Source organism: Balaenoptera musculus, chromosome 18 (genome assembly GCF_009873245.2).
Source record: "Balaenoptera musculus isolate JJ_BM4_2016_0621 chromosome 18, mBalMus1.pri.v3, whole genome shotgun sequence".
Lineage (NCBI taxonomy): Eukaryota > Metazoa > Chordata > Mammalia > Artiodactyla > Balaenopteridae > Balaenoptera > Balaenoptera musculus.
This window is the reverse complement of record NC_045802.1, coordinates 36903690-36911133: the sequence shown is the minus strand read 5'-3', so window position 1 is coordinate 36911133 and position 7444 is coordinate 36903690. Positions and strand designations below refer to the sequence as shown.

At 33.7% G+C, this 7444-nt stretch overlaps 1 pseudogene; it reads left to right on the top strand.

Annotated features, from left to right (window-relative positions):
• The first annotated feature begins 274 nt into the window (after window positions 1-274).
• LOC118884358 lies at window positions 275-751 on the top strand (annotated as a pseudogene).
• The last annotated feature ends 6693 nt before the right edge of the window (window positions 752-7444 follow it).

Sequence of the window (7444 nt, the reverse complement as noted above, 5' to 3'; positions counted from 1 at the left end):
AATACTTTAGTAATATGCCCTGTATCTTATTATGGAGAATAGAAAAATATAAGTTTTGAATATAAATTAAGAAAAACAAGAGTGGTTTCAATCTTTTAAAACAATTAATTTAAAATTAATATTTATAAGTTCTTATAAATCTCATATATCCAAAACTGCATGTGGAAAATGAAAAATCCAGAAAAACAAAGAACAAGTAATTCTCAGACCTGACCTTCTGCCAGCCGGGCCACAAGCTGAGACGACATTGACAGGTCCTCACGATTCGGCCTGACGCACCCCCTCTCGCAACATCATGGTGGCATACTGGAGACAAGCTGAACTCAGCTACATCTGATACTCCCAGATCTGTGCAAAATCAGTGGGGGGTGCACTGAAGACAGGATTCAAAGCAAATGCCGAGGGGCTTCCCTGGTAGCGCAGTGGTTGAGAATCTGCCTGCCAATGCAGTGGACACGGGTTCGAGGCCTGGTCTGGGAAGATCCCACATGCCACGGAGCAACTGGGCCCGTGAGCCACAATTACTGAGCCTGCGCGTCTGGAGCCTGTGCTCCGCAACAAGAGAGGCCGCGATGGTGAGAGGCCCGCGCACCGCGATGAAGAGTGGTCCCCAATTGCCGCAACTAGAGAAAGCCCTCGCACAGAAACGAAGACTCAACACAGTCATAAATAAATAAATAAATAAATCAAAGCAAATGCCGAGAAGACTTCTGGCAGCAGCATAAAAATTGTGAAAATGAAAAAGGAATAATCTATCCTGATTACAGCTTGAAATGCTGCATGTTCAAGATGAAGATGTAATGTGGACATGTGTTATGGCAGATTGAAAATAATCTCCCTTCATGGAAAAAAACAAAACAAAACAACAAGTAATTCTAACTTGAGTTAAATGGGGAAGTGATGTGATGACATCCAATTGTCTTTTTCTTTGACTGATTAAATGCAGTCTTTTGAGAATAAACTTATTCTGATGGAAGAAGCAGACACAAGCATTCTCATCTGAATCATGCATTAGTATTCAAAAGGAAGAGCTCCATGGTTGTGCAAACCATGGAGGTTGTCACCTTTTGAAATATAGCTAAATCTTAATTAGGTGATAAGGTGGTAGAAGCTAATTAAACCTTGAAAGAAAAGTCAGCAATTTGATGCACACATCATTACTTTCAATATTTATTTGTTAAAAAAGTAAAAGTAATAAGTAGAGAACATTTTATTCTCCATTCGAAACAAATAGAAATTGAGACACATAAGTGATTTTAAATTTTCTAGTAGTCACATTTTAAAAAGTAAAAAAGGTGAAATTAGTCTTAATGTATAAATATATATTTTTTAACCTAATGTGTTTAAAATATTATATCAAAATGTAGTGACTATAAAAACCGAGCTATTTTTTATTCACTTTTCATACTAAGTCTTCAAAAACTATTATTTTACCTCACAGCTCATCTCAATTTTTATCCACATTTCAAGTATTTAGCAACCATATGTGGTCAGTGGTTCATTTAACCACGCTATTGTCTTCATTATTATCATTTGAAATTTTGCTCAATTTGATAATTGAAAACGAGTATTTTATTTTCCTATCTTTAATAGTTTACTGCACTTTGCCTATTCAACTGAGAATGATTCTAAGACTTCTGTTATCAAAAAAAAAATCTTATTGTAGCATATCATTTTATATCCCTTGCTAACTTTCTAACAATATTCTACAAAGACATATTTTTCTTTTACTTCTTCACTGTTTCCTTGGGAAATGGATTCAACCAGTACCAATTACTAAAATTTTTTTCTTCAAAAATATTTTGTTTCCTCCCTATCTCTTTTTTTTTTTTTAAATATTGATTGATTGATTGATTGATTGATTGATTGATATGTTGGGTCTTTGTTTCTGTGCTAGGGCTTTCTCTAGTTGCAGCAAGCAGGGGCCACTCTTCATCGCAGTGCGTGGGCCTCTCACTATCGCGGCCTCTCCTGTTGCGGAGCACAAGCTCCAGATGCCCAGGCTCAGTAGTTGTGGCTCATGGGCCTAATTGCTCCGCAGCATGTGGGATCTTCCCAGACCAGGGCTCGAACCCGTGTCCCCTGCATTAGCAGGCAGATTCTCAACCACTGTGCCACCAGGGAAGCCCCATCCTCCCTATCTCTTCATTCCACCCTGAACAATAAAAATGTAGAGAGTAACATAGGAAGATATATTTTGTACTTTTTTTGATATTGTGTTTCCCTGGATGTATTCCTACCTTCTCACTTCAAGAATAATCACAAAAATATTAATATTCTATATTTAGGGTTGCTTTTCAATGTTCAGTTATCATATACATGTTTCTCACATAAACTCAGGAAAATATTAATAATCCTACTCAACAAGTGAACAAACTTCACTGCAGAGCTTTAGAGCAAATGACTATTTTGCTCAATTTCCTCCATGGATTATTATAATACCTGCATGTAGGAGTTTTGATTCTGAGTACAACAGTTTTAAATTATGACAGTCCTTAATTTATCTGAATGTTTTAGTTTTCACTCTCTTTCTTCTCATTCTTGATGTTGTCTCTTTATAATATCACAAAGTGCCAAAACTAAAAATGTCTTCCCCACATGAATTTTGCCCAAATTTTTGTCTTTTTTCTGTATTTTAGATCATAATTTCCAATAGTGGCTCAAATATTTTCACAAGCATAGCTTACTTGTCCTCAACATAACTCAAGAATCTCTTTGGTCCTTAGGATGTTTCCTCTCATATTAATCAAATGACTCAGTTAGTATTAATTGAATAGCATTTATATTTCAGCACTAAAATGGTTAACAAAACTATTACTTTAGAATTGCTCAATCCAGTGATGAATATATTCACTTTATAAGACTTTATTTCTGAATGTATACATGGGGAAACAAAGCAGTGTCTCTCAATTCTGGTTGCATAATAAATGCCTGGGGACACTTAAATTTACTGATGCCCAGGACCACCATACAGAAGTTCTGATTTAATGTTTTTTGAATGGTGTTCCAGGAATTGTTTGTTTGCTTGTTTTGTTTTGCTTTGTGGATTTTTCCATCTTCAAGTAGTTTGTATTATATTTTAATTCCCAAAAAATCAGGAATCTGGTTGGTTGGGTTTCCTTATGGGTACAGATAAAAAGTCCAGAGTTGAATCCTACATGTTATTATTTTCATTTTTAATTGTGATAACATAACATAACTTTTACTATCTTACCATTTTGAAGATAGGTGGTAGTAAGTACATTCTCAGTGTTGTACAATCATCAGCACCATCTACCTCCAGAACACTTTTCATCCTGCAACATGAAACTCTGTACCCATTAAACAATAACTACCAATGTCTCCCTCCCCCAGTCTCTAGAAACCACCACTCTACTTTCTGTCTTTATGAATTTGACTGGCCTAGTGGAATCTCATAATATTTACCTTCTTGTGACTGACATTTTTCTTAGCATTGCTTTGTGGGTTTTGTTTTTTATTTTAAGTTTCCTAGGTGCAGACATAAGAATCACTAAATTGGAAAAAAAAAGTTTAAATACGTCAAGGGGAAATTTCTAATTTGAGTGACTAAGAAATATATTTGCCAATAGCATAAATAGGAAATTCAATTTAATAAAAAAGTTAGTTAGAAAGAAGTAATGGGTACTTAAATTACAATAGTTAAATAGAAAAAAGTTGAAAAGTTAGATTTTATCTAACTATATAATTGTATAATTCTTATATATTATTTTAACATAATATAATTGAAAAACAATGGGAAGCAGGGACGAGAAAGATTAATGGATGATAGAAAAAATTAATTAGGCTGACAGAATAAACTCAGTGATGCTGTGAATAGAGAAAAGAAAAAATATGAGAAGAAAAAAATATAAACTTTTAAAAGGCATTCAATGGATTCCAAAATATGAACAGAAAACCATCAGGCACATCTAATTGATATCTTACTTTATCTCACTATTGTGTAAGTAGCTACACTTCACAAATGAGGCAGAAATTAAGGCTCAGAAAGTCTACCATGGCCTATTGACAGCACACATATAGTAAACAAATATTGTTCAAATGTTTTCTGAATCTAACTCTGGTGCTCATTTCATGTGACCACTATGTAGAAATCTGACTGGAAAATATTAAAAGCAGTTAGGAAAAATGCTTTAGATTTCAAGTTACAAATAAAGAGTAACAATGTAGTTTGTTCCATTGTCAAAGTATAGGAGATACTTAAAGTCAAATATACAACTTGGGAGTGTAGACCTAGAAGAAAAACACTAAGCAGAAAGTGTGGCACATAAGGCAAAATAACTCATGATAATTGTTAATATCATCAGTATTTTTTATCACTAGCGCCACCATCTTCCAAGGGTTAGGAAGAGGAAAAAATATTGAAAATGGATTTTTAAGGTGAGAAAACTTGGGGCAGACATTGAAATAGATTTCTGAGGTTTAAGAAAGATATTTGGAATAAATGCAATTAAATAAAAAAGCATCTCAACCTGTTATGGTGATACGGAGGAAATACCAGAAGCAAAAAAGAATATAAAAAACAGAATAATAAAAAATGTTAAAACAAGTTATGGGAACTAACTGCCATTAAATTCTAGAAAGGAGATATAACCCATAAATTGTAGTATGATAGGGGACTTTGGGGAAGATTCTTACATGTCTCCTTAGAATTTAGGGGCTTAATTTCAAAGACACATATGGAAAGCTGAAAACAGAAACCCACTAAAATTCATAGTGTAACAGAGAAGAACAAACCTGACTCTACACTGGATCTATTCATTTAACTCTAACCCTTGTGGTTTGTTGCCTGTGCTTAGTCATGCTGGCTCTGCACCTTTGTAAAAGAATGTTGCCTCTAACCTGATATATACATAATAGCCCATTCTCAAGGCTCTGACTTTTAAAGGTATAACACTTTTCCATTCATATAGAGATAAAAAGTTGCAGAGCAGAAAATAATTGTCTTGTTGGATGCTTATAGGTACATTTTGACCAGACCTACATGGACAGCTGCAAGAACAAAGGATTCTGGCACCAAGAAGCTTGCACAAGCAGCCACACCTCTTCCTCTTTTAGTATAAAAGAAGCCTGAATTCTAACTTGGGTAAGATGGTTCTTTGAGACACTAGTCCATCATCTTCTTTGTCTGCTGGCTTTCTGAATAAAGTTGCTATTCCTTGCCCCAGCAGCTCATCTCTCAACCTATTGGTCTGTTGTGTGGTGAGCAGTATGAGATTGGACTTGGTAGCAATAAGAGTCCACTCTTGATTGTATTCTTTCTCACTAAGAGTCTACATTGTCTTTTGATTATGTACATTAGTTTTGTCTTTATGTGACCATCTAGTTCATGTCCGTCCCTCTTTCTGGGTGCTATTCATTCTGTGTCCCTCCCTAAAAGCCAGAGAGATCCATCCAATATTCATAACTCAACCACTAAACACATGAGGTAGCTATGAGATGAAATGATAAATATCTCTTTCATATGTTTATACTATAAATTAACTTTCTTAGAAAAACAAATTTTTTATGGATGCATAGCATTCTTATTTTTCTTAATTATGTGGAGAAAAATTAGGTAGTTTACCTTGATGGTAGAATTTCCCTGGCAAGCCTATTAATATCGATATGTTGTTTATGTAAAACAAATGATGACATTGTCTCTTCCTCTTAAAAGGAAGGGACTACCAACACTTACAGAAGTGAAAATGGCTGTGACTGAAGCAGTTTAATCTATTTGGGAATTGCAAAACAGTGTAAACCCAATATAGAAAAGTCAAATAAATTTCCAGAGTCTAGACTCTGGATGCAGTAATTAAATGTAATTTAGAAGAAGAGAAATAAGAAAAATTGTCTTGGATAATAAGGACTTCATTCAAAAATACTAAAAATAGAGATGTCCAAAATTGAGTGGTTTTGTGTAGGAGTGTGTGGGGCAAAGTGGGGTGGTATGCTATATTTTATACATATTGCACTTGAGGTTCAAAAAACATATTCAGATTATCATCTGAGAAATTAAAGGATACATATATTTTATAAACTCATAACAATTATTTGAAATAAATATATCTATATCAAACTGAAGGTGATTTCAGAGTAGTACTGTTGTGCGTGTTATGTAGAAAATTTGTTGCAATTTAAGATTATAGAATGCAAGTTTTTAGTATATTTTTAAAAAGGTTTATTTGTAAAAAAATTTGTCCTATAAGAGTGGTCGTTAAGAAGAGATTATGGAATGAAGAAGTTAAGGAAACAACTAGATGCAATGTTGTAGTCAGAGAGATAGTATTTTAAAGAAATAACCAAGGTATCAAACAAAGCAGCTAGCATTGAAAATTCAGAGGGAATTGAGAGGGCAGATACATCATCTAACAGCAACAGAAGGTGTGTGCTAAGAAGACTGAAGAAAAGGGATTTTTAGAAACGCTTTATGCTAAAAATATGCATATATATTATCCCAAGTGAAACCACAAAAGTGAATTGATCACTCTAGGCTAACCAGCTGAAATATCTATATAAACAGTTTAACAAAGATTTTATTTGAACTCAGAATGATTATACAAAAGAACTTTGAAGTTAAATTAAATATCTAGATAAAATTTTAACAATATGTTCTTATGCTAAATTCTCTGCCTGATGTAGGATATTGCTCTCACCATTTTATTATTGTGTGTGTATGTGTCAGAAACATCTAGCAGGCAATTAGAAATTTCAACTTGGTATTCAGGAAAAAGTTAGAAAAAAGAGAAATAAAGAACCATCTTGATAGAGGTGACTGTTGATGACAATAAATAAATAAATAAATAAAAGGATTATAATGAAAAGGCAGAGAAAATAAGAACTTTGGGAAAATAATTTTAATCAGTGATATCAAAGAAATATCCAGTTAGTTTTTTTAACCCTAAACCTTAGATATATGGTGTACACATGAAGCAATCTTTTATGTAGTATATACAAATACTTTAGGAAATTAAAGATTCTAAGTTGGATTTCTCAGAAAAATTTATGCTGTCCTTTTATGTCTTGCTTACCTTTTTTTCCTTTACAGTAGTGCTATTTATCTTTTGTTCTGCTTTTTCTCAGTCTTAACCAGTCTTGTCTTTTTTTTTTTGCCGTCCATCAGTTTTCTTTCAGATCGCAAAATGTGGAAGTTCATCAGTGCACTGTCTTAGGCCACCCAATATATTTTTCAAAAATCCATCCCAAAGGTTTAAAATACCATCTAACTGTACTATGACTCCCAATGTATTAGATGCTAATCTTAATATCTCACTTTCAAAATATCTCAAATAAATTTTCTCTCTCCAGCAGTATTACTCTTCTCTTGGACTGATTACTATTATCTCTGTCCTGGAACACTACTTGGTCTCTCCAGTGTCCATGTTCTGCTTTCAAGTCTCAGATTAAACAGCATCTCCACTAGTGAAGACTTCTTTGATAGTATGAT